This window comes from Hippopotamus amphibius, chromosome 2 (assembly GCF_030028045.1).
Source record: "Hippopotamus amphibius kiboko isolate mHipAmp2 chromosome 2, mHipAmp2.hap2, whole genome shotgun sequence".
Taxonomy (NCBI): Eukaryota; Metazoa; Chordata; class Mammalia; order Artiodactyla; family Hippopotamidae; genus Hippopotamus; species Hippopotamus amphibius.
The window spans coordinates 216,160,063-216,187,417 of NC_080187.1; the positions used below are offsets into that span (position 1 = coordinate 216,160,063).

Here is a 27,355-nt window from a genome sequence, read left to right on the forward strand (position 1 = left end):
GAGTTAATTTTTATGTATGGCGTGAAGTAGAGGCTCACATTCATTCTTTTGCATTCAGATATCCAGCTGTCCTAGGCCGTTGAATTACCTTGGCACCCTTAAAGTTGACCATAAATGTAAGGATTTATTTCTGGACTTCCAATTCAATTCTATTGATTTATACATCTTTCCTTGTGCTAGTGCCACATTGTCTGATTACTGTAGTTTTATAGTAAGTTTTGAAATTACAAAGTGTAAATTCTCCAAGTTTGTTCTTACTCAGGATTGTTTGGACTCTTCCGGGTCCCTTGCATTTTCAAATGAATTTTAGGATCACCTTGTCAATTTCTACCTAAAATATCTGAATGGGATTTTAATAGAGATTTTGTTCATCTGTATTATGAATCTGTAAATCAATTTGGAAACTTTACAATTGTAAGTCCCCCAATCCGTGAACATTGGCTGTCTCTTCATTTATTTTGCTGTCCTTTCATTTCTTTCAATGACTTTTTATATTTTTCAGTGTATGTCTTGTACCTTTTTTGGTCAAATTTATTCCTGAGTCCTTTGTTCCTTTTGATAATATTGTGAATGAAATAGTTTCCTTACTTTTGTTTTTGGATTGTCCATTGCTGGAATATAGAAATGTAATTTTTTATATTGTGAAACCTTGCTGAAGTCTTAATGCAACTATTAGTTCTAGTAGTTGTTAGTACTTAAAATTTTTTTATATATAATGTCTTATCTGCAAATAGTGATAGTTTTATTTCTTGCTTTCCAATCTGGATGCCTTTTATGTCTTTTTATTACCTAACTGCCCTGGCTAAAACCTTCAGCACAGTGTTAAATAGAAATGGTAAGAGCGGTCATCCTTGTCTTATTTCTCCTAACTGCCCTTTATTAATTAGCTTGAGGAAGTTCCCCTTAATTCCTAGTTTGTTGAGTGTTTTTGTCATGAAAGAGTTCACATTTATTGAGACCTTTCAATATATGCCAGACCTTATGCTAAGTGCTTTATACATAGTATTTAATTTTCATAGTAGTCTTTGAAATAGAGATTGTTATTTTATGTCATTGAGCTGGTGAGTAGTGGAATCAGATTTCAAAACTTGTATGCTCAACAATTATACATTAAATTCCTGGGACAAACCATGCTGATTTATATGTATGCCTTTATGCATTCTAGTTGCCTCCTTCTAGAATGCATGCTCCCTCTCTTTCTCCATCATGAAGCTACCACAGCACTGTGTACCTATAACTATCATAGTACTGTTTCACTGTGTTGTGATTGTTTGCATATATTTCTCTCATTTTAGAATCTGTGCTCCTTGAAGTCAGGGACTTTGTCGTGTTCATCTTTGAATCACCAGTGCATATTGTAGAGATAGGAGAGCGATGTGTTACAGAAGCCAGGGGATTAGAAGGTTTCAGGAAGGGTGGCAGAAGTCAGCAGTGTCAGATACTGCAGAGAGATCAAGTAAAATAAGGTTCACGAAATGACTACTGGTTTAGTCTTTTAGTGATTTTAGCAAGAGTAGCAAGAGTGGTTTTCATTTTCGTTTTTGTTTTTTTTAGTGGCAGGGACAGAAACGAGATTGTGGTAGGTTGAGCAGTGAATGGGAGATGAAGAGAAGAGACTGTCAGCGAGTATAGACTACTCTTGTGAGAAGTTTAACTGTGAAGGGGAAGAATGAGTCTAGGGTGCTACATAGAGGGGAACATAAGGTATTTTTTTAATATAGGAGAGGCTTTTGAGCATGTGTATGTACAGAGGTGGTGGGAGAAGGGACCGGTTAGGAGCAAGCTTGTGGAAGTGGAGAGAGGAATGACACAGAGAATAGGTTCCCTTGCAGAGGCAGAAGATTGCGTCTAGAACACGTGTGTGCCTGAAGTGGCCTCTTTCTTCTGAGGGAAGGACGTGCCCATGGATGCAGCCAGAGATAAATTTGTGGGTATGAATTAGGAAATATAGGGAGTTCCCCTTTTCTCTGAGGTGGAAGACAAGGTCCTTGGCTTGGTGATGTTGTGGTTGGTGATGTTCTGGAAGGAGGCAACAGGGAAGAGATACGGAGTTTGAAGGGAGTGGTGAAGGTTTGACACATCTGCTGTGAGGAATGGGAGAGGTTGCTTACCAGAAACGTAAAAGTTTTTTGAGAACTTCTTTCTCCCCTCCCTCCACATAAATTGAAAAAACAGGTACATGATCAGAAATGCTAATGGTACCAAAGGATTTACAGTGGAAAGTAAGTCTTCCTTTCACCTTAGATCCCCTGTCCCTATTTTCAGAAGAAAGTACCATTAGCACAGTTTATTAGCTCTCAAATTGTTTTCGCAAATATAAATTTTAAAAATATCTATATGTAATTTATTTTAATCCATGAGAATGTACTGTTCTACTTCTTGTTTTTTCAACTTACTTCGGTAACTTGGAGATCTTTGTGTATATTTAGATCTACTTCATTCATATTTACAGCTGCAGGATATTTTGTGTATAAATATAGTGTAAATGATGTAACCAGTATTTCAATAAGTTCCAATCTTTACTCCCATGAAAACCTGTTGAATGAATAAATTCCACCTTTTAAAATAAAAAATTGTGATGGGGGGTTGGGGTGGGATGAATTAGGAGATTGGGTTTGCCATATACACATTACTAATAAGAAAAAAATATCAAATTGTACACTTAAAAAAAATTATTATAGTACCTTAATCCTGTGCCTTAATTTTGGATTTATTCTGTACACACACACGGAACAAACTGATAATATATACGTACTAAAACTGAGTTGTCTTTAAAACATACAGACGTCTTAAATATTTGAAACTGATACCCTTAGTTATCATGCTCAATATATTTCTGGGATTGAGCAAGAAAAAAATCCTGTCTTCAGGTGTTTGCTATTTTGAACACTAATGCAAGAAACATTCCTGTACATGACTCTTGTAGTTCATGTGCAAGAGATTCTCTGGGTATGTAACTATGAATGGAATTGCTGGGTCGTATGGTATCAATAGTAAGTGTTAAACTTGAGATAATCCAGAGTGTTTGCCCCATTTTATCCTTCTGCCATCAGTGTATAAGAGATCCTGTTGTTCCACAGTCTTTCCAATACTTGGTGTTTTCAGACTTTAAAATTTTGCTAGTTGAATGATCTAAAATAGTATCTAATTGTGATCTTTAAAGAACTTAAAAAAATTGAGGTGTAATTTTCAACTTTACAATAAGACACATCTTAAATATACAGTACAGTGAGTTTTGACAAATGTATATACCTATGTAATTCACTCCCCTATAAAAATTTAGAACATTTTCATTACTCCTTCAGTTTCCTTAGGCTCCTTCCTTGACATTCTTTTCCCTCTCTAAAGCGAACCACTATTATGATTTCTGTCACTTTTTTTTAGGAGAATAGTCTATTCTCACCATTACAAACATTTCCTCATATTCTCTCTCTTTTTTAATGTCTTTTAAAAAATTTGTGGTCATATATATAATATAAAATTTATCATCTTAACCATTTTTAAGTGTACAGTTCAGTGCTATTAAATGCCTTCACGTTGTGCAGCCATCACCACCATCAATCCCCATATCTTTCCATCTTGTGAAACAAACTCTATACCCAGTAAACAACAAATTCCCCTTTCCCCTTCCCCCCAGTCCCACGCAACCACAATAATGCTTTCTGTCTTTATGACTTTGACTACTCTAAGTACCTCGTCTAAGTGGAATCATACAGTATTTGTCTTTTTGAGACTAGCTTATTTCACTTAGCATAATGCCCTCAAGGTTCACCTATGTTGTAGTATATTTTCTCTTCCTTTATAAAGCTGAATAATATTCCATTATATGTATATGCCATATTTTGCTTATCCATTCATCTGTTGATGGATACTTGGGTAGCTTCTATGTTTTAGCTATTATGAAAAATGCTCCTGTGAACTTGGGTGTACCGATATCGCTTCATGATCCTGCTTTCAGTTCTTTTGGGATTATACCAGAAGTAGAATTGCTGGATCGTGTGGTAATTCTATTTTCATTTTTGAGGAGTCACCATATTGTTTTCCGTAGCAGAAGTACCACTTAGAATTCCCCTGAACGGTGCCCAAGGGTTCCAGTTTCTCCACATTTTGCCAAAACTTGTTTACTGTTTTTTTCATAGTAGCCATTCTAGTTGGTGTGAGATGGTATCTTGTAGTTTTGATTTGCATTTCCCTAATGATTACTGATGTTGAGCATCTTTTTCTTTGCTTCTTGGCCATTCATATATTGTCTTGGGGAAATGTCTCTTCAACTCCTTTGCCCATTTTTGAGTAGGGTTATTTGTTTTTTTGTTGTTGAGTTTTAGGAGTTCTCTATATATTTTGGACATTAATCCTTTATCATATATATGTTGGCAAATATGTTCTCCCGTTCTGTGGTTTGCCTTTTTACTCCATGCGTAGTATCTGTGGATGCATGAACCTTAAAAATTTTCATGAAATCCAATTTGTTTGTTTTTCTTTTGTTGCCTGTACCTTTGGTGTTGTATATCCAAGAAATCATTGCCAGATCCAATGTTGTGAAGCTTTTGCCTTATGTTTTCTTCTAAGAGAAGGGCCTTACATTTAGGTACTTGTTTTAGATCTTACGTTTAAATATTTGATCCATTTTGAGTTAACTTTTGCACATGGTGTTAGATCAGGGTTCAGCATTATTCTTTTGCATGTGGATAACCAGTTTTCCCAGCACCATTTGTCAAAAAGACTTTCTTTTCCTCATTGAATTGCTTTGATGGGTTTGTCAAAAATCAGTTGACTGTATATGTGTATCTGTTTCTAAGTTGTCTTCTGTTCCATTGATGTATTTTTTTTCTTTTTGCTGATACCATACTATCTTGATTACCGTAGCTTTTTAAGTTTTGAAGTTAAGTCCTGTAAGTTCTCTAATTTTATTTTTCTTAAAAATTTGTTTTGGCCCTTCTGGCCCTCTTTGTATTTTCATTTAAATAGTAAAATCCATTTTTCCATTTAGGTTTTAGGATCAGCTTTTCATTTTCTGAAAAAATGTTTGTAGGTTTTGCTTCACACTGTACTTATTCCGCAGATCAATTTGGAGAGAATAGGCATCTTCTTTCCTCCCTCCCTTCCTTCCTTGCTAAGCTGGATCTTTGTTGCTGTGCGTGGGCTTTCTCTACTTGTGGCAAGTGGGGGCTATTCTTCATTGTGGTGCTCGGGCTTCTCATTGGGATGGCTTCCTGTGTTGTGGAGCATGGGCTCTAGGAGTGCAGGCTTCAGTAGTTGTGACATGCAGGCTCAGTAGTTGTGGTGCACGGGCTTAGTTGCTCTGTGGCATGTGGGATCTTCCCAAACCCACGTCCCCTGCATTGGCAGGCGCATTCTTAACCACTGCACCACGAGGGAAGTCTTGAAGGAGTAGACATTGGAACACTTTATAAAGATGGTATCTCACTACACTTATTTAGATCATCTTTAGTTTCTCAAGAGCTATATATTTTGTTTTTAGGTTTCAGTGTACAAGTCTTCTACTTTGATTTCTTAATGCTATTGTGATGGCATTTTAAAAGTGTTTCATTTCTGGTTGTTCATTACTAGTACAGTATGTAAAAATATAATTTAATTTTGTATTTGGCCTTTGTTACTTTTAATAGCCTTTTTTTCCCCATGAGATTTTCTAGGCTTTACTATGTAACTATGATATGTATGTAAGCAAAGACAGTTTTACTTCTTCCAATCATTTTTTTTTTAACTTCTTTCTATCTCCTATCATTTTTCCCTTGCCTTATTTACTGGCTGGAACCTCCAGTACAATTTTGAATACAGGTAGTGAGAACAGACATCCTTGGCTTGCCTGATTTTAGGGAGAGTTTTCATTCTTTCACCATGAAGATGTTATCCTTGTGTTGAATAGCCCTTTCTGTTTCTCGTTTGCTGAAAGGTGTTTTTGTTTGTTTATTTGTTTTGTTTTTTTAAATCATAGTGGGTGATGTTGAATTTTAATTGTGGTCATAAAAGATTTTTAAAAAGGATTTTTAAAAGGAGGTATAATTGTGACTCACATACAGATATAAAATGAGCACTTGTCAAATATTTTATTTAACTCAGTAATGAGGAAAGATGTTAAAATCAGTTCAAAGGGAAATTTGAAGAACTACTCATTTATATGCAGTAAAGGAATGCGAAATAAAATTTTCAAATAGATACAAAAATTGGTCTATCTACTGGGCAATTATCAATTGTAATCCACTGGACACAAGTAATTTGCTCTGTTGTACACAAGGATAGTTCACATTATCATCAATTTTCTACATTTCATCAAATTGAAAAATTTCTCAAAGGCGATGAAAGATGGAGGTAATGAATGTGTGAACTTGAGAGAACATTGGCTAGTTTTTTTGTTTGTTTTTTCATGACACAGGGTCTTGCTTTGAAAATCTGTGATCCCCTGTGATGAACAGTTATTCATACATGTGTTGGTTATGTGTTTGTGTTCTGCTGTGCAATGCCTCTTCATTATCTCTTGCCCATTTTTCTGGCCATGTTCTGATTGGATGTGAATGTGTGTGTTACTGCTTTTTATGTTGTTGATAATAGTACATTACAAGTTGTGTGTATTTTGAATACTTTTTGCTAGTTTATAACTTGTATTTTTACTTTCTTGAAGGTATTTTTTGATGAACAGTGGTTCTTAATATAGTCAAATTTCTCTTATTTAAGAAATTTTTCCTTACCCTGAGGTCGAAAGATAATCTTTTCCACTAAATTTTTAAAAGTTGTTTTTGATGTTTATGTCTTTGATCTGTCTGATGATGATTTTTCATATGGTACGATGTTAGGATCAAATTTCAATTTTTAAAAAAAATAGATGTTTTGTACTGAATGTTTGTATGTCATTCCCTCCACCCCAAATTTGTATGTTGAAGCCCTAACCTCTAGTGTGTGGTATTTGGAGAGAGGGCCTTTAGGAGATAGTTAGGGTTAGATGAGGTCGTGAAAGTGGGGCCCTGGTTCAATGAGATTAGTGCTTTTATAAGAATAGATACCAGAGAGCTTGCTGTTCCTCTCTCTTCTATGTGGACACAGCCAGAAGGTGGCCATCTGCAAGCCAGAAAGAGAGCTCTGACCAGAATCTGACCGTGCTGGCACTCTAATTGCAGACCTCCAGCCTCCAGAACTGTGAGAAAGTATTGATATTTCTGTTGTTTAAGCCATCTTGTCTGTGGTATTTTGTAATGGTAGCTCACACAGACTAAAACATCTTGTTTTACATTTACTCTTTGGTTCTTGATATTTTACTTGTCAGACAGTGCTTGTGTGGGGAGTACCAGGTTTATGTCTCAGTGATATCCGGGCAGGAGTTAGAGGGCCCCAGCCATCAGAGAGCTTGAGTCAGTCACTCCTAACCCCATACAATACAACCTCGGGTCACTTCTTTACCCGTTTCTCTTGAGAAAGAGGTTTGTGTAGGAGCAGAGGGTGATGTGAAGAAACAACCGGGGGAGGTTAGTGTGTATCCAACTGTTTTTCTCAGCTCTTCTTTTCCTGAGGACCAGAGACCAGAGATTGTCCCATATATGGGACCAGGTTGTGTGCACATAAGTGCTGGGACACAAGAGAAGCAAAAATAGAACTTCAGTTCTTTTTCTGTTTTGTTATCCCATGGCTTTAGTGGGTTGCCTCTTGCCTCAGGCCAAAGCCACCATTCCATACATACCAGTTCAAAATGGGTCCTTGTCACCGCAGGTGTTTCTCATAGGTCTCTCTATTTTTCTGTGTAACTTCCCCAAGGGCTAAATCTTCTGAAAGGGCATCAGCAGTTTTGCGAACTCAGCATCTCTGCAGGAGTTGGAGCCAGCGTATAATTTTTCTTGGTCTTCTTAGACTTCCTTTGTATGATTACAGGTAACTTTAATCTGACCAAGCAAGTGAGTAAGTTCAGGTTTCCTCAGTCATTTGCAAGCATTCTTGCCATGTCTGGAGCCCTCTATAGAGGCTGTGTAGAGGTCCTACAGAATCTTTTTGACCATCCAGTGGTGTTTCACTGAATTTTCACCCAACCAGAGTTGGCTTTATGAATAGGTGGAGCCAAAGGTCCTTTGGGGGGTGTGAGTTGCTCAATTATAAGAGGGTCTCTGACTTAAAGTGGCTATCCTTCTGCTTAGTAATATTATTTTACATTCTAAATATGGATAGTCATTCTTAGCCAGAATGGCCCGTGAATTTTGAAGTATTTTATGGCATCTTTCATGTAATTTGTATTCCGCTTACAATGACTATATTAATATTAAAATGTTTTAAGTTGCTTACATCAGAGAGACTTGCTGCTGCAGGAGAATATACTATATTTATCCTGTTGTTCTTCTTACTGTCCCCTCTACCTCTCTGCCCCCTCCAGGTAGCTAGTCCACCATATCATGCTACCTTTCATTTTAAATCCCTGTGTTGTACTTATTTTCCTTCTTTCTGTGTGCTTCCAGGGGAGAGGCAGAACCTGTTTCTCATTTATTTTTGTATGCCTAGCCCTGGCATAGGTCCTGCCAGATTTGCCACAGAGTAGGTGCTCTATAATTGTTGAATTAATTAATACATAGCATTAAGAAGATGATTTTGAGCATAGTATGAAAGATGTTTTGGAATGGAGAGACTACTTGTAAGGTAGTCCAGACAGGATGTAACTGAAGAGGGGTAGACAAGAGAGGTTTAGCTGGTAGAATCTGTAGAACTTGATGAAGGGTCTTAAGCAGGAGATTAACGTGACTAATATTTTACTTTAAGGAGATGATTTTGAGCGTAGTATGAAAGATGTTTTGGAATGGAGAGACTACTTGGAAGGTAGTCCAGACAGGATGTAACTGAAGAGGGGTAGACACCAGAGAGGTTTAGCAGGTAGAATCTGTAGAACTTGATGACCGATAGTATTAACTGTTAGTTGAATATGGATGGGAGCAGGGAGAAGGAGAGGAAGAAATCAGGGATGACTCCTGTGTTGGGCAATTAAATGGTGGTGTTATTTATTCCCCATGCATGTTTATGTATAGAAAAAACTTGTGGGGTAGGGATGGATAGGGTTTTGAAATAGTTTAGTTTGAGGTTTCTCTGAGATATTCAAGTGGGGAATGTGTAGATCTGTCTACAGTTCTTGGAGAGAGGTAGTGCTTGAGAGCGAGATTTGGGGGTTAATAGATTTTCAGGAGTGGTTGAAGAAGAAATTGCTCAGGATTGCGGACAAAACCCTTGGGCACATCTAGTTTTACTGGACAAGTACATAAAAAGGCACCGGGAAGGAGATCAAGGAGAAACCAGGTGTTAACAAAGGATTTTTCGGTAACACTGTTGGCTTCCTCTCTTCCTGGAGACCAGATTTTCCTTTCAGCACCCTCTATTTGATCTTTGTCTTCAGACCTTTTCTTACTTTGAGCATTCTCTGCTGGGAGAGATTGTAGATGAAAATAGTTTTACTTTTGAACCCAGCAATTGCTGGTTCCTTTCTATTTCCTTAAATTTTGCTTGAAAACAGAATACTTTCTTTAGTTCATCTCTCTATCTGTACCTTCTACAATACTATATGTATAAAAGAAACCAGTTGACACTTTGGACCTTCAGCTTGAGAATTACCTTAGCTAGAAGTAATAGTTCATTACCACCGGTTTCTCCTTTTTAACTTAGCCCAGGCAACAGTTTTGCTAAGTTTTCTGCCACTTTACAGCAAGGGTCTTCTTCCCTCCAGCTTCTGAGAGCATTTTATTCACTCTCCTTTAAGGCTTCTCCAATAGCCTTCTTAAGGCTCATCAAGCTTTTGCTGATGAGATTCTTAGCACCCTTCCAGCTTGTGTCTACCATCCCATCCCAAAGCTGTTGTCACATGTTTTTGTTATGTCAGCCCTCTAGTTACAGGTACTGAATTCTGTTCTAGTAACTATTGCTGTTTAACAAACCACCCCAAACCTAGTCCCAGAACCTGCATTACTTTTCCTTACCTATCATAAGAAGTCTCTCGGTGTCACTTCCACCACACTCTCTTGGTTACAAGCAAGTTAAGTGCCATTCTGGATTTAAGGAGAAGGGAATTAGGCTCTACCTCTTTATGGGGAAGTGGCTTATCATAAAAGAGCCTGTGGAATGGGAGATATTTTTGCAGCATATTCGGAAAATACAGCTTGCCACAGATAGATAAAATAAAATACATAGGATTACGAAGGAACGCTATGTAATGATATACTAAAATATCATTACCAAACAAATTGTGATAAAGTAATATGTGCTTGTTTAACATACTATACAATAAGATATAGTGGCAGGCCCATAGTAATTTAGTAAATTTGTAAAATACAGTATATATTAGTAATTTTAGAGGTTGGAGAAAATAAAGACATAATATTTGGCCATCCAAGTTCATGGATCTTCTGAATTCTATCCACAGACACTACAGCCCTAGGTTAAGAATTCTTGGATTAACATAATGGTGTTAGCAGAACTCATGTTGCTGTGGACTGGGGAGTGAATTTGCATGAGGGCAAATAAAGGGAGGACACCATTGGGTAAGTTCCATATAGTAACATTTATTTACCTTGTAAGCTAAAGTTTTGTAGTTTTTTAAGTAGAGACTAAAATGTGTTTATGTAATGAGGGAAAGATACTAATGAAGAGAGAAAGTTGAATACATTGGAAAGATAAAGGGTATTTAAAAGGTTTCTGAAAAGGCAAGAGAGGGTGTGGTCTTGAGGTTAGGTGAAAGCATTAGTCTTGGACAGAAGAAGAGGCAGAAGGAAAGGAGTTATGAATGTTTGTGGATGTTGTTCTTTTATCAGATTACATGACGTTGAGAAAAATGTAGGTAAAGAAATTCAATATAGGAGCAAGGGAGGCCAAGGCAGGCCTCAGAGAACATTACACCAGAGGTCCTGGAAAATATAAGAATGTTGGGGATAGGGTAGAGAGGAAGAAGAGAGAGTGAAATAGAGACAGAAAAAAAGTAACAGATAACGTGAGAAGCAAACTTTGCCTAGTTTACAGTTTTGTTTAGTGCCTTCTGTATGCCAATTCTCCTTACCATGGATATGGATACAAAGAAAGGTGGAATGAGAATAAAATGCAGTTATGTATTTTGATATCTGCTTATTTAGAGATACCTTTTTCCGAGTGTCTTGTTTAGCATATGTAATTAATGGAGTGCCTTTGCCACAAAATAACATGAAAACTGAGGAGCTTCTTTTTCATTGCTATTTGGGATTAATATTGAAAAGCAGTATATATGTTCGCTGTTTCCATGCTTACAGCTGAATGGAAATTGGCCTCAAAGGGTCTATGGTTTTCTTTGTCATTAGCCAACAGATGCTTGCTACAGTGTTTTGTTCACTGAGTCTTTATTTAATGTGAGGGTAATGCATCTCTGTACACTAATGAGAAGAGCTGTGCGATACAGTAGCTCATTTGTATATAACAAATATCTGCCTTTAGCCACACATTGATCCTTCACTAAATGATTTTTCTTTTTTTTTTTTTTTTCCACCAGCCTGTTATCAACACCTGGTTGGCTTATCTATCTTAAAATTGCTATGACTTTCTAGTAAGCTGATCCTGACTTCAGTATGTCTGTCTTATAGGGGAAATATTTTTCTGTCTGTTGGAGAATTAGCTCAGATCTTCTTGAAAAATGAAAAAATTTAAAATTTCAGGTCAGGGCTATATATCATTAAAAAACTTAGGTTTCTAAGCACAAACATTCATTTATACGTGAGTATGATATGAAATTGCTAATTTGCAATATTATAAATAATATATGCAATATTGTAAGTATTGTATATATTATATATACTTATGGTATATATACTTATATATTATAATATGTATTTTACCACAATATAATATTTCTTAAATGTTTGTTTACTATATATAATATTACAAATATTATATATATACATACATATATATATTTAAAATTGTGGTAAAATGTCTGAGCTTTCTCCACAGTCCCCATCTTCCCTCAGCAACTGCCCTTTGGCTCCCTTTCCCGTCTGGGGTTGCACATACCTGCATGAGGGCCTGTCCTGGTAATGGGTTCTGCTCTTTGGGCTAGGAGTTCTGGGATTCCAGGTCAGTGGAAAGTGGTCTCTTGGGGTGAGACCCAGTAAGGTGACACTTCCTCTTGGCCCTTTCTCTACTCATTACATGGAGAGAGGTGTGGCCACAGGAGAGCCAAATCCTGTTGCCTTGATCTAGGGGTAGTAGTGATTTAAATAATCTTTTAATAAATGTACTAGACTTGATTGCCTCCAAGTTTGTTCCTTCTTTTTGTTGTATGGCTGGAAGCATTTCTCTAAAACCCAAATCATTATCACACCCCTGCTTGAAACTTTTGATTCCTTCACATTTTTGTTGAGATAAAGGCTAAACTCCTAACATGGCTCCTTGAAGATCCTTTGTGCCCTGTTCTGGTCATTGCTTACTTTTACTATTATTGAGCTCTGTTGTTGCCCTGCCAAACAAGTACTCTTTTCCACCTATACAACTTTTTTTTTTTCTGTGTTCAAAACTGTAATTAATGTTTGTTTTTTTTTTGAGGTACACCAAAGTGAATCAGCTGTATTTATACATATATCCCCATATCCCCTCCCTCTCGCGACTCCCTCCCTCCCTCTATGCGACTCTCTCACTTCATCCTAGCTTTCCCTTTGCCACCCACCCCCCCAGCACCATGTCCTCCAGTCCATTCTCTGCATCTGCATCCTTATCCTTGCCCGTCACTGGGTTCATCAATACCATTTTTGTTTTTTTTAATTTGGTATATATGAGTTAGCATACAGTATTTGTTTTTCTCTTTCTGGCTTACTTCATTCTGTGTGAGAGACTCTAGGTTTATCCACCTCATTACATATAGCTCCATTTCATTCCTTTTTATGGTTGAGTAATATTCCATTGTGTATATGTGCCACATCTTCTTTATCCATTCATCTGTCGATGGGCATTTAGGTTGCTTCCATGTCCTGGCTCTTGTAAATAGTGCTGCGATGAACATTACGGTACCTGTTTCTTTTTGGATTATGGTTTTCTCTGGATATATGCCCAGTAGTGGGATTACTGGATCATATGGTAGTTCTATTTTTAATTTTTTAAGGAACCTCCAAACTGTTTTCCATAGTGGCTGTACGAACTTACATTCCCACCAACAGTGCAGGAGAGTTCCCTTTTCTCCACACCCTCTCCAACATTTATTGTTTCTAGATATTTTCATGATGGCCATTCTGATGATGGCCATTCTGCGCATTTATTGTTTCTAGATATTTTGATGATGGCCATTCTGACCAATGATACCTCATTGTGGCTTTGACTTGCATTTCTCTAATGATTGATGTTGCGCATCTTTTCATGTGTTTGTTGGCCATCTGTATGTCTTCTTTGGAGAAATGTCTATTTAGGTCTTCTGCCCATTTGTGGATTGGGTTATTTGCTTTTTTGATATTAAGATGCACGAGCTACTTGTATATTTTGGAGATTAATCCTTTGTCCGTTGCTTCGTTGGCAAGTATTTTCTCCCATTCTGAGGGTTGCCTTCTAGTCTTGTTTATGGTTTCTTTCGCTGTGCAAAAGCTTTTACGTTTCATGAGGTCCCATTTGTTTCTTCTTGATTTTATTTCCATGATTCTAGGAGGTGGGTCCAAAAGGATCTTGCTTTGGTGTATGTCATAGAGTGTTCTGCCTGTTTTCCTCTAGGAGTTTTATAGTGTCTGGCCTTACATGTAGGTCTTTAATCCATTTGGAGTTTATTTTTGTGTATGGTGTTAGGAAGTGTTCTAATTTCATTCTTTTACATGTAGCTTTCCAGTTTTCCCAGCACCAGTTATTGAAGAGGCTGTCTTTTTTCCATTGTATATTCTTGCCCTCCTTTGTCAAAGATAAGGTGCCCATATGTGTTTGGGCTTACCTCTGAGTTCTTTATTCTGTTCCATTGATCTTCCTTTCTGTTTTTGTGCCAGTACCATACTGTCTTGATCACTGTGGCCTTGTAGTATAGTTTGAAGTCAGGAAGCCTAATTGCACCAACTCCATTTTTCCTTCTCAAAGATTGCTTTGGCTATTCGGGGTCTTTTGCTTTTTTATACAAATCGTAAGATTTCTTGTTCTAGTTCTGTGAAGAATGCCAAATGTTGGTAATTTGATCGGGATTGCGTTGAATCTGTAAATTATTTTGCGTAGTACAGTCATTTTCACAATGTTGATTCTTCCAATCCAAGAACATGGTATGTCTCTCCACCTGTTTGTATTGTCTTTGATTTCTTTCATCAGTGTCTTATAATTTTCTGCATACAGGTCTTTTGCCTCCTTAGGCAGGTTTCTTCCTAGGTATTTTATTCTTTTTGTTGCAGTGGTAAATGGGAGAGTTTCCTTAATTTCTCTTTCTGCTCTTCCGTTGTTAGTGTATAGGAATGCAAGAGATTTCTGTGCATTAATTTTGTATCCTGCTACTTTACTAAACTCATCAATTAGTGTTAACAGTTTTCTGGTAGAGTCTTTAGGATTTTCTATATATAATATCATGTCATCTGCAAAGAGTGACAATTTAACTTCTTCTTTTCCAATTTGGATTCCTTTTATTTCTTTTTCGTCTCTGATTGCTGTGGCTAAAACTTCCAAAACTATGTTGAATAATAATGGTGAGAGTGGACACCCTTGCCTTGCTCCTGTTCTTAGAGGGAATTCTTTCAGTTTTTCTCCATTGAGAACGATGTTGGCTTTTGGTTTCTCATATATGGCTTTTATTATGTTGAGGTAATTTCCTCCTATGCCCATTTTCTAGAGAGTTTTTATTATAAATGGATGTTGAATTTTGTCAAAAGCTTTTTCTGCATCTATTGAGATGATCATATGGTTTTTATCCTTCAATTTGTTGATATAATCCATCACATTGATTGATTTGCATAGATTGAAGAATCCTTGCATCCCAGGGGTAAACCCCACTTGATCATGGTGTATGATTTTTTTTAATGTGCTGTTGGAGTCTGTTAGCTAGTATTTTGTTGAGGATTTCTGCATCTATATTCATCAGTGATATTGGCCTGTAATTTTCTTTTTTTGTGACATCTTTGCCTGGTTTTGGTATCAGGGTGATGGTGGCCTCGTAGAATGAGTTTGGGAGTGTGCCTCCTTCTGCTGTATTTTGGAAGAGTTTGAGAAGGATAGGTGTTAGCTCTTCTCTAAATGTTTGATAGAATTCACCTGTGAATCCATCTGGCCCTGGGCTTTTGTTTGCTGGGAGGTTTTTAATCACAGTCTCAATTTCCGTACTTGTGATTGATCTGTTCATAGTTTCTGTTTCTTCCTGGTTCAGTCTTGGAAGATTGTATTTTTCTATGAATTTATCCATTTCTTCCAGGTTATCCAATTTATTGGCATATAGTTGCTTGTAATATTTTCTCATGATCTGCTGTATTTCTGTGGTGTCTGTTGTTACTTCTCCTTTTTCATTACTAATTCTGTTGATTTGCGTCTTCTTCCTTTTTTTCTTGATGAGTCTGGCTAATGGTTTATCAAAGAACCAGCTTTTAGTTTCATTGATCTTTGCTATTGTTTCCTTCCTTTCTTTTTCTTTTATTTCTGACCTGATCTTTATGATTTATTTTCTTCTGCTCACTTTGGGGTTTCTTTGTTCTTCTTTCTCTAATTGTTTTAGGTGTAAGTTTAGGTTGTTTATTCTATATTTTTCTTGTTTCTTGAGGTAGGACTGTATTGCTATAAACTTCCAACTTAAAACTGCTTTTGCTGTGTCCCACAGGTTTTGGGTTGTTTTGTTTTCATTGTCATTTGTTTCTAGATATTTTTTGATTTCCTCTTTGATTTCTTTAGTGATTTCTTGGTTGATTTCTTTAATAGCATATCGTTTAGCCTCCATGTTTTTGTATTTTTTATAGTTTTTTTCCTGTAATTGATATCTAGTCTCATGGCGTTGTGGTCAGAGAAGATGCTTGATATGATTTCAATTTTCTTGAATTTACCAAGGCTTGATTTGTGGCCCAAGATGTGATCTATCCTGGAAAATGTTCCATGTGCCCTTGGGAAGAAAGTGTATTCTGTCGTTTTTGGATGGAATGTCCTATAAATATCAATTAAGTCGAGATGGTCTAATGTGTCATTTAAAGCTGTGTGTCTTTATTTATTTTCTGTTTGGATGATCTGTCCATTGGTGTGAGTGGGGTGTTAAAGTCTCCTACTATTGTTGTGTTACTGTCGATTTCCCCTTTTATGGCTGTTAGCATTTGCCTTATGTTTTGAGGTGCTCCTGTGTTGGGTGCATAGATATTTACAATTGTGATATGTTCTTCTTGGATGGATCCCTCAATCATTATGTAGTGTCCTTCCTTGTCGTTTGTAATAGTCTTTACTTTAAAGTCTAATTTGTCTGATATGAGTATTGCTACTCCAGCCTTCTTTTGACTTCCATTTGCATGGAATATCTTTTTCTATCCCTTTACTTTCTGTCTGTATGTATCCCTTGGTCCGAAGTGGGTTTCTTGTAGGCAGCATATAGAAGGGTCTTGTTTTTGTATCCATTCAGCCAGTCTGTGTCTTTTGGTTGGAGCATTTAATCCATTTACATTTAAGGTGATTATTGACATGTGTGTTCTTATTACCATTTTCTTAATTGTTTTGGGTTTGTTTTTGTAGGTCTTTTCCTTCTCTTGTGTTTCTTGCTTAGAAAAGTTCTTTTAGCAATTGTTGTAAGGCTGGTTTGGTGGTGCTGAACTCTCTTAACTTTTGCTTGTCTGTAAAGCTTTTGACTTCTCCGTTGAATCTAAACGAGATTCTTTCTGGGTAGAGTATTCTTGGCTGTAGGTTTTTCTCTTTCAGGACTTTAAGTATATCCTGCCATTCCCTTCTGGTCTGCAGAGTTTCTTTAGAAAGATCAGCTGCTATCCTTATGGGTTTTCCCTTATATGTTATTTGTTCCTTTTCTCTTGCTGTTTTTAATATTTTTTCTTTGTGTTTAATTGTCGTTAGTTTGATTAATATGTGCCTTGGTGTATTTCTCCTTGGGCTTATTCTTTATGGGACTCTGCGCTTCTTGGACTTGATTAATTATTTCCTTTCCCATGTTGGGGAAGTTTTCCAGTAAAACCTCTTCAAATATTTTCTCAGACCCTTTCTTGTTTTCTTCTTCTTCTGGGATGCCTATGATTCGAATGTTGGTGTGCTTAATGTTGTCACCAAGGTCTTTGAGACTGTTTTCCATTCTTTTTATTCTTTTTTCTCTTTCCTGCTCTGTGGCCGTTATTTCCCCCATTCTATCTTCCAACTCACTTATTCGTTCTTCTGCCTCAGTTATTCTGCTGTTTATACCATCTAGAGTATTTTTAATTTTAGTTATTTTGTTATCTATTACTGTTTGTTTGGTCTTTAGTTCTTCTGAGTCCTTATTAACTGTTTCTTGTATTTTCTATATTTTGTTATTGAGATTTTCTATCATCTTTACTATCATTACTCTGAATTCTTTTTCAGGCAATTTTCCTATTTCCTCTTCATTTATTTGGTCTTGTGGGTTTTTTTCCTGCTCCTTTGCCTGCATGGTGTTTCTTTGCTTTCTCGTTTTGTCTAATTTATAGGATTTGCTCTCTCCTTTCCCTGTGCTGCCCAGTAGTAATTCCTCTTGTTTCTGCCCTCTGTCCCCTGTGGTGGGGTTAGTGCAGTGTCTTGAGTAGGCTTCCTGGTGGGGGGGTTTGGTGTCTGCTTTCCAGTGTGTGGCTCTGTGTCTTTTCTCTCTGATTAGCAGGGCTGTGTCAGGTGGTGTGTTTTAGGGTATCTGTGAGGTTAATATGGCTTTAGGTAGTCTCTGTGCTGATGGGAGGGTTTGTGTTCCTGTCTTGTTTGTAAGTTGATGTGATGTGTCCAGCACTGGCAGTTGCAGACAGATGGACGAAGCCTAGTCTTAGACTCTGATACGAGGCATGAGTGTTATTTAGATGCTGTACTTTTCAGTTGGCTCATCTCCACTTGAGTCCTTTTAATCAGTTTCCCAGCCTGTCTCTCCCTTCAACTGCATAATAATGCAGAATTTGTAACATGATTATTTTATGAAAGTGAATCATCTTAAGTACAAGAACTGATTGACCTAAGGGTTAACTACAGAATCTTACATGAAAGAAAGGACAATTTAAAGGATTGATTAAGTAATTTTTCAGAATGTGAATATTGGGGTCATTAATGATAGAAACAACATACTGCTTGATCATGATAAAATATTCAGCAACTCACTAACCCAGCTGTCCTGTTTAAATAATCTGTGAACAAACAGAATAAAAATAATTCTTGCTACCTCACACTAAACTGGTATATACTGAGGTTTTAGCTTGGGAAATATGTCAAAAAACTTGTCTTTGATTTGAGCATTTTTATGTTAAGCTGATTGATTCTATTAAATACAGAATGGAAACATTTTTGTCTTTGTAGTATGACTTTTACATAATTACTAACTGAATACAAGAATGTGATTACTTGCTAAAGCATAGTTTTTTGTATTAGCCAAGTTATGAGTAAGAAAGGCTTTTAATCTCTGTTTTAAGAGAAACGGTATTCAGTGTCCCAGGTTTTATTCATGGTTCCATCACTAATTGGCTGGCTAACTTTGGTGCCTTGGGTTTTCTCATGAGTCAAATTAACTACCTTATAGTGAAGATCAATTGGATCTTGTATGTGAAAGTGCTCTATAAAATGTATGCCACATTTAGTAGTTAAGCAAGATTTTAGCTCCTTTTCTGCCTGCTTTTTAACTTTGGGCTAGTTACTTAACCTCTCTGAGCTTTTATTTCTTTGTTGGTAAAACAGAGGAGTTTGGCCTATAGTGTATTTAATTGGAGGAGTACTATTTACATTGTATTCATTGCTTATAATCTATAGTTAATGATTTTTCACTCTTTTTAAACATGTGCTTGCCCCTATTCCTTTAATGGATTTTGTGATTACCATGTAAGACTGGATTCCATTTATCTTCACTTATTACATTTCATTTAATCTTCCTCTCAAACTTGTGAAGGTAGGTGGTATTATCCTCATTTTACTGTTGAGGAAAACTGAGATTCAGTTTAGTGTTAGAGGTGGGATTCCAGTCTCTGATGCCAGTGTTCCTTTTTTTAATAGCATGTGGCTTGAAGACACATTGCCACATACCTCATCTAAAGCAAGCTTTTAATCTCCATTATTTTTCTATTCTTTTTTCTCAAAATGAATAGAGCCTTACCAAAATGCTTTTGTAGAGAAATGTGTCTATTCAATAGTAGTAAGCATGGTTCGTGAATTTTTACATTATAACACCATTACAAAAAGTCTTGTTGGCATTATACAGCAGTGCAGTGTATCTGGCAATCTTTCAGAGCTGGAAAATATAGTTTGTCCTTCAAATAAGATGAGTTCTATTTTAATAGATATATTTTATTTTTAAAATATAACATCGGGACTTCCCTAGTGGTGCAATGGTTAAGAATCTGCCTTCCAATGCGGGGGATGTGGTTTCGATCCTTGGTCATGGAATTTAGATCCCACATGCCACGGGGCCACTAAGCTCATTCACTGCAACTGCTGAGCCCACATGCACTAGAGTCCGCGTGCTGCAATGAAGAGCCCTCACACCACTACGAAAAGATTCCGCATGCTGCAATGAAGATCCCATGTGCCTCAACTAAGACCTGATGCAGCCAAATGAAAAATTATATATATAGCATCATTTAATGTTATAGATGCTTTTAAACTTAAAGGTTTATTTTGTGCTTACCGTAGAAGGAAAACAGGTGATCTAAGTACTTACTAATTTTTTGTTTGTTTGTTTTTAAAATCCTAATTTGTGATTCTAGGAAGAATATTACCCATGGCAAACTTTTCTAAAATTTCTAAAAATTTCTATTCTAGGTGGGTATTGTTTTATGGTATCCATTGTTTATATTTAAATTTTAAAAAGAAATCTCTATCTGAAATAAGTAGGTCTGGCAGGGATTAGGACAAGCATGTCCAGAAACATTTATTTCTGTCCAGAGTTCATTTATGAGTTCTGTGTTTTAATATGCCAGCCCTAGATAGTGATCTAACTTGGAACATTACTGTTCTTAGAGTGACTGAAACACCGGTTCAGCTAGGACTCTGATACTGATCCTTTCTGATTCAGAAACCTCTGCCGTTGGGACATTTCTTAACTCATGTTTCTCTTTTTTTCTATTGAAAGTTTCCTGGTGGTCATTACCAGTCCAAAAGTGAGTTCCCATGAATAGCTCATTGGTCACAGTTTTATTTTTATCTCCTGTTCATGAAACTCCAGACATATAGGCCTTCTTTTCTGTTCTGTAAAGTCATTCTAGCTTCAGGGACTTCTACTACTAGTCCCTCTGTGGGAAATGGTTTTTCCTCAGACCATTGCTTGGCTATATCCTTCTTGTCATTTTAGTCTCAGCTTAAATGTTCCATTCTTCAAAGAGGTTTTCCTTGACAACTCACTGTAAATTAGTGCTTCTCCAACACTATTAAATGACCATATTTTATTTTCTTCTTGGCACCTAATGACTAACTGATAGTTATTTATTTCCTGTTTATCTCCTCTGATGGGACATAGACATTCTGTTTTGTTTAATGCTGTGTCTCCAGCACCTAGAACAACGTCTGACATAGTAGGCATTCCAGTTAATATTTGTTGAATGACCAAATGAATGCATTTTCTATTGGCTATTTATAAAATTCTTTTTTTTTAACTTTTTCGTCTTTTTTTTTTTTTTTTTTTTTTTTTGGTAATCAGGAAAGTACAATTAGTGTTTTTGCAATTAATGTTTATGTACTTAGGACATTTTTCTCTTCCTTTGCTGCTCTGTTCCCTAGTTAAATTCTTTCAGAGGAAAAGGGAAAGCCTTCTAATTTTCAAACTCCTGAGATATGACTATTTCTGTTTATCTACTGCTTGCCAGGTGGATGTCTGAGCTGGTGCAGCCTAGTCACAGAAGCAATTAACAGGTAGGAAAATTGGCTCCTAACAGCTGCTTCAGTCCTGCTTGAGTTGGCCTCTTCCCCAAGGGACTGTCACTGTCAGCCTAGCAAAATGAAATTGCCTTCCCATAAACATTTTTTTCTAGGATTATAGAACAGAAACAAATTCTTGTTTTATAAAATGAGTTAAAATGTGTCAACAGAATAGAACAGAATAATGACCTGCTAGTGCAATTTGAATTCTGAGGCATGGCAGCAACGTTTATTTTCAGAAGAGTTGACATTGAAACTGTAGCACTTTTAGTTCTGTTGAAATGCCTTTATTATGCCAAAAGAGTAGATTTAATAACTTATTTATTGATGTTGGTGAGGAAAGTGACAATTCTATAAAATATAGTTTTTGACCGTCAGCGCTTTGGTTTTTGGCATAGTTTTTGAGTCCTTGCTTCTTCAGTTAACTCTATGGAAAGGGGCAAGTTTTGGAAAGAATGCAACTTGATTTCCTTTCCATTTTATTCCCTTACTGTTAATTCATTCAGTATGGATTCCATTTGATCATGGTAGACCTTAACCATTGTTATGTGCTGTAACCAATGTATACATTTAAAAAATGGATTTAAGTGAGTTTTATATTAACATTATGCCTATTCTGGGTTTTATATTGACATATGCCTCAGTATTAGAAAATGTGGCATTGATTTCTCTTGATTCTTTTTGATAAATTTTATTTGATGTGATTTCCAATCTGAGCTAGTTGTGAAATGTGCTTCCCTTGAAAGTTGCCTTCTAACCAATACTCCCTTCCTTTCATCCCTTTTGTATCGTTGGCCTCTTATGAAGGAGGCTAAAAGAGTTTGTCATTAAACTCTGCTTTAATATTTTGTTAAAAAATTAAGAGAAGGTTCATGCACAATGAGGGCATTACTTAGTTTTTGGATGAATAAGATGTGCTTTTGTTATGCTAATGTGGCAGTTCCTGGTGTTCCTCTAGGTAACTTCAGGGCCTGGTCACCAGAAACACCAACCACGTGATTAGAGGGTTGGGACTTTGAGCCATTGTGACTTCTGGGGAGGTGGAGAAGGTGTGGAGATTGAGTTTAATCATGTGGCCAATGATTTAATCAGTTATGCCTGTGTAATGAAACCCTAATAAGAACTCTGGAAGCCAAAGCTCAGTGCAGTTTCTTGATTGGTGAAGACAGTGATGTGTTGGGAGGATGATGCACCCTGACTCATGGGGAGAGGGCATGGAAACCCTTCATTCAGGACCATCTCAGACTTTGCCATATGTGTATCCTTTATAATAAAGCTATAATCAAAAGTATAATGTTCTCCTGAGTTATGGGAGTTGTCCTAGAGGGTTATCAAACTGAGACGATCATTGAAATCTCTGAATTTGTGGCCAGTTGATTAGAAATGCGTGTGGCCTGGAGACCCCTGAAGTGTGGCTGGCATCTGAAGTAAGTACAGTGTTGTCTGGGATAATGCCCTTTGGTTTGTGGGTTCTAGACTAACTCTGAGTGGTTAGTGCTAAGATTGAATGGCAGTAGACTCATTAAAGGTTGAAGCAGAATAGTGGTACATTTGTTACAATTAATGAACCAATATCAATACATTATTATAAACTAAAGCCCAAAGTTTGAAATAAGGTTCACTCTCTATGTTGTACACCTTCATGGATTTTGACAAATTCAAAATGTCAACCGATGGGTCTACCATTTAAGTATCATACAGAGTAGTTTTACTGCCCAATAAATCCCCTGTGTTCTACCTGTTTATCCCTTCCTCTTTTGCCCCTAGACTCCTGATACCACCACTCATCTTTTTACTATTTCTATAGTTTTGCCTTTTTCAGACTGTCATATAGTTGGAATCGTATAATATGTAGTCTTTTCAGATGGGCTTCTTTCACTTAGCAATATACCTTTAAGATTCCTCTGTGTCTTTTTGTGACTTGGTACCTCCTGCATTTTTATTGCTGAATAATATTCCATTGTGTGCATTTACCACAGTTTATCCATTTACCAATTGAAGGATATTTTGATTTCTTCCAAGTTTTTGCAATTATGCATAAAGCTGCTATAAACATTCACATGCAGATTTTTTTGTGGATGTTGCTTCTCAAATCAGACTGCAATTGCTAGATCATATAGAAGGCTAAGTTTAGCTTTGTAAGAAATTGCCAAAATGTTTTCTAAAGTGATTGTACCATTTTGCATACCCACCAGCAAGGAATGAGAGTTCCTGTTGCTCCACATCCTTGTCAGCATTTGGTGTTGTCAGTGTTTTGAATTTTAGCCCTTTTAATAGGTCTGTGGTATAGTATCTCATTTTAATTTGCAATTCCCTAATGGCTTTTGATGTTGAGCATCTTTTCATGTGTTAGTTTTCATGTGTATAGCTTTTTTGGTTAGGTGCCTTTAGGTCTTTTGTCTACTTTTTTTTTTTTAAGGTTTTTTTTTTTTTGGCTGCACCACGCAGCATGTGGAATCTCAGTTCCCTGACCAGGGATTGAACCCTTGGCCCCTGCGTTGGGAGCACAGAACCATAACCACTGGGCCACCAGGGAAGTGTGTCTACTTTTTAATCATGTTTTTTGTTTTCTCATTGTTGAGTTTGAGTTCTTTGCATATTTTAGGTAACATTCCTTTATCAGATATACTTTTGCTGATGTTTCTCCCAATGTATGACTTGTCTTTTCATTAACAATGTCTTTCACAGTGCAGAAGTTTTTAATTTTAATGAAGTCCAACTTATAGATTTCTTTATTACTTGGGTTGTAGTTTTGGTGTTGTATCTAAAAAGTCATTATCAGGGGAGTCGCGGGAGGAAGAGGATATGGGGATATGTGTATAAGTACAGGTGATTCACTTTGGTGTACCTCATAAGCTGGCATGGAAGTGTAAAGCAATTATATTCCAATGAAGAGCTTAAAAGAAAAAAGAAAGGAAAAAAAAAGTCATTATCAAACCCAAAGTTACCTACATTTTTTTTCCTATGTTATTTTCCAGAATTTTTATAGTTATGTGTTTTACATTTAGGTTTATGATCTGTTTTGAGTTAATTTTGTTTTGTTTTTATTTTTTTTAATTATAAAGTATTTGAAACATGCAGATCCATGTTAAGACTAATGTATTGACCAATATATAAAGTGTCTGCCAAATAAAATATTAGCAGTTTACCTTATAAATATACAGATTATAAAATCAAGGGAGTTGAGACCCCTGTGCATCCCTCCCAATCTCATCCCTGTCTCAGAAGTAATCAGTTTCATGAATTTGGTATTTTTCAAAACTATGCATGTTTTTATAGTTTACTAAACATTTGTGTATCATATTATATGGTGTTTTTACAAATTTTAAATTTTCACATTAATATTATATATATTATACCTATTTCAGCAACTTGTTTATTTCAAAACTCAGCAGTTTTTGCAATTTAGAGGATTTTTTTTACCACAGGAAAGAATATTTTTAAATTAGTGAGCAATTTAGTGTTAAAGAATTAATTTATTATCAGTTGTAATTTTATCTTGGTTTCCTGTATGGACAGACTTAGTTCTGACCTGTGGGTTAAATTTTTTCAATCCTCAAACATTGTATCTTTAAACTTTATTATGGGATGTGTTTTTTAGCGGTTTACTGAATTGATTCTAAAAAGCTATTTTTTGTTTTAGGACTTTTTTTTTTGGTTTGTGTGTGGGAGGTTTTTAGAATGCAAACATAAGTGACATTAGATCACTGATATGGTGTTCTGCAGCTACCCTGCTACTCAGCAGAAGCCAGAAAGACTTAATTATTTAATGTGTGTTTCTAGTTGGAGAGCCTACCTTTTATAGATTTCTTTCGGGGACCTCTTTTTAAGTTGTGGGTTTTCTTTACTATAGGCATCAGTTTCTGAAAGAGAGCACCATTTCTAGGATAAATCAAAAGATCCCTACAACTCAAGGTGGAGGTAAGGTTGTAGCTTCCTCCCCCAGCTTTAGGAAAGTTACTTGATTTTGCTTGGTATAGGTAGGTTAGAACCTAACTGTTTATGCTGAGGTATGCATCGTTTCATCCAGTCAAAGCAGAAGCTGTCAGATCTTGGTAGAATTTTCTGTGGCCTAAATTAAGTCTGCATCACTCAGGACTGTAGTCTTTAGAGAAGGCTGCTCCCATTGTTTGCCATGTTAATTGTGCATGTTAACCTGTCACTGTCAATTTGATTATTGTTGCTCATTTTATATCCTTTGGTGTATAGTTTGAATTCAGTAGCAAAAAAAGCTTGATTTCTACTGTTTTGTACATTTGAAAAATAATGACCTCCTCTTCCCCCAATATCATTTATTATAGGTTCCAGAAAGCTGTATAATGGCACTTTCAATCCAGATTATTTTGTTAATAATATCCTGAAGAATCTATTATATTGTAAAGCATCTTTGTCAGATTCAGTTGTAATTTGAGAATAGACCAATATGCCAAGGGAAGTGATTTTTTAAGTTCTCGCTCTTCCTGCTCAGCTCTGTTGCATGAAATGCTAAAATAGCTTCTTCTTTGTCCATTTCAAGGATGAAATGTGTTCCAGATTTTTTATCCCTACCCCTTCTATTTAAGAGTGTTTATATCAGTGCTATACTAATAACGGGGTACTGATAAATGTCTTTTTTCTTAAGTTCATTTTCTAACGTTCGTTTTCTACATGATGCCATGGTTTTAGATCTTATTTCTTTCATAGGAATTGGTCCGTGGTAAACATTTTGTAACATGATTTCTATGACAAGTGTGTAAATTAAAAATTGAGTTTGTATAGATTCTCTGTGCCAGGTTATAGTGTAGCACCTGTTTGAGATTTTATCTTCAGGGTCTTTATATGGCAGGTGTTGTATTCAGATTAATCTCAGGATGTTATAGTTCTATTAATTTCAGACAAATCATGAAATTCTCAGTTTGGTCATATAGTTACTTTAGATTATTGGTTATAATCTTAATGATTATACTTTCTTGATTTTTAAAGAATCAGTATTTACTGAGTTTTTCTCTCAAATATGTGAAATATTCAAATATTCCCAGCTCCTTTTGCAGTAAGTGATATTAATTTTGTCTTAGCATACTTAGAACAGTTTTTTAAGTAGAGCTGTTATGAATATATTGTCCCAGTTGAGTTTATTTGGATTTCCTTTACTCCCCTACCTATTTCCCAAACTTTAGGAGAAAAATCATGCTTCTCACTTCTGGCATCTCAAGGGCTAGCCCCATGTCTTGATTGGTTATTTTGTTGTCTTTATCCCACTCATTTCCCTGTCTCTACTCATTTTGCTTCCTCCCATAAGCATCCACTCTAATCTAGTTAATATACATCTTTAGATATTTCTATATCTTTGGAAAATACATAGTGTTTTCTATGTATAAGTTTGTAATTTTCATAAATGGCATTGGGCTGTACATCTCATTTTATTCTTTTAAAAAAAATTCAGCTCTGCATTTAAATGGTCTATCCTTGTTGCTATACGTAATTCTGGTCCCTTACTTCTGACTCTTGTATTCTGTGTGCATACTCTTAGCCATGCATGCTATGTATCCATCTTATTTATACTTCCCTACTGATGCTGATGTTCCAGAAACAATGCTGCAGTGATAATCTTCATTTTATTTTATGCAGATACATACTGAAGGGTGGGATTGGTGGGTTTTGGGGTTTCCATTATTAAGTTTGCTAAGTATTGCCAGATTGCTCTGTAGAAAGACTAGACAGTTTATACTCCTTTGAGCTGTGCATGAGCGTTGACAGACCATTTTCCATGTGAGCAATGTGGCCACCTAATTGGCCTGAAAAGTTGCTTTTATGGACATGATTAGTAAACTCCCAAATTATTTGTTTATGAATAAGGTAAAACCAAAGTAGGTTGCTTATCAGTCCTCCACTCAGAAGGGACTCATGACTAGAAAAGCTACCATGGTTCCTAGTAAAGGTCTCTATAAAGGGAGATTTTTGATGAGAGGCTATGAAGGTGAGCCTTTATTACCAAATACCTTGGCCTACCAGCCATGTGGAATTTAGCTCAGCAAGCTGTGAATGATTAGTTCTTTGTGTCCAGCAAGATTCTTATAATACGAGTGTGAATGAAGCAGACCCTCTGCCTCTGCTCCTGAAGCTCTTTGGTTGTAGGACAAGTGGATGCAGTACTGTGTGGTTATTTCTTTTTTCAGGAGACCTCTTTGCTTCATCTGTGAGAAGTTGTCTCTGGTCATGCAGTCTTTCATGGCAGCCCTCTTTGGTCACTGTTATTCTTTCTACCTTGCTTTCTAGGATCTCACAGTTCATCATTGTACCTGAACTGGTAAAAGATCCCCTAAGAAGATATGTTATTTGTGTGGCATTTGTATCCTGAAGTGTAATGATTGGGGTGTGAGGGATGGCATGTTGGTATATCCCTTTGAATTGGTAAAAT

The 27,355-nt window shown here is 36.3% G+C and overlaps 1 protein-coding gene across 12 annotated transcripts in view; it reads left to right on the plus strand.

Moving 5' to 3' along the window:
- The window catches only part of PEAK1 (pseudopodium enriched atypical kinase 1), a 272,370-nt gene that overhangs the window by 55,399 nt on the left and 189,616 nt on the right, over positions 1-27,355 (plus strand). For 5 of the 12 annotated variants that reach the window (XM_057723457.1, XM_057723463.1, XM_057723468.1 and 2 more), the window contains one exon: positions 10,397-10,514. The exons of 3 other annotated variants lie outside the window; for them this stretch is intronic. The gene's annotated coding sequence lies outside the window, so the exon portion shown is untranslated. Of the gene's footprint in view, positions 1-58; positions 117-10,396; positions 10,515-20,906; positions 20,953-27,355 lie in introns of those variants that run through there. 4 more of the 12 variants (XM_057723459.1, XM_057723469.1, XM_057723460.1 and 1 more) reach the window with 3 other exon arrangements.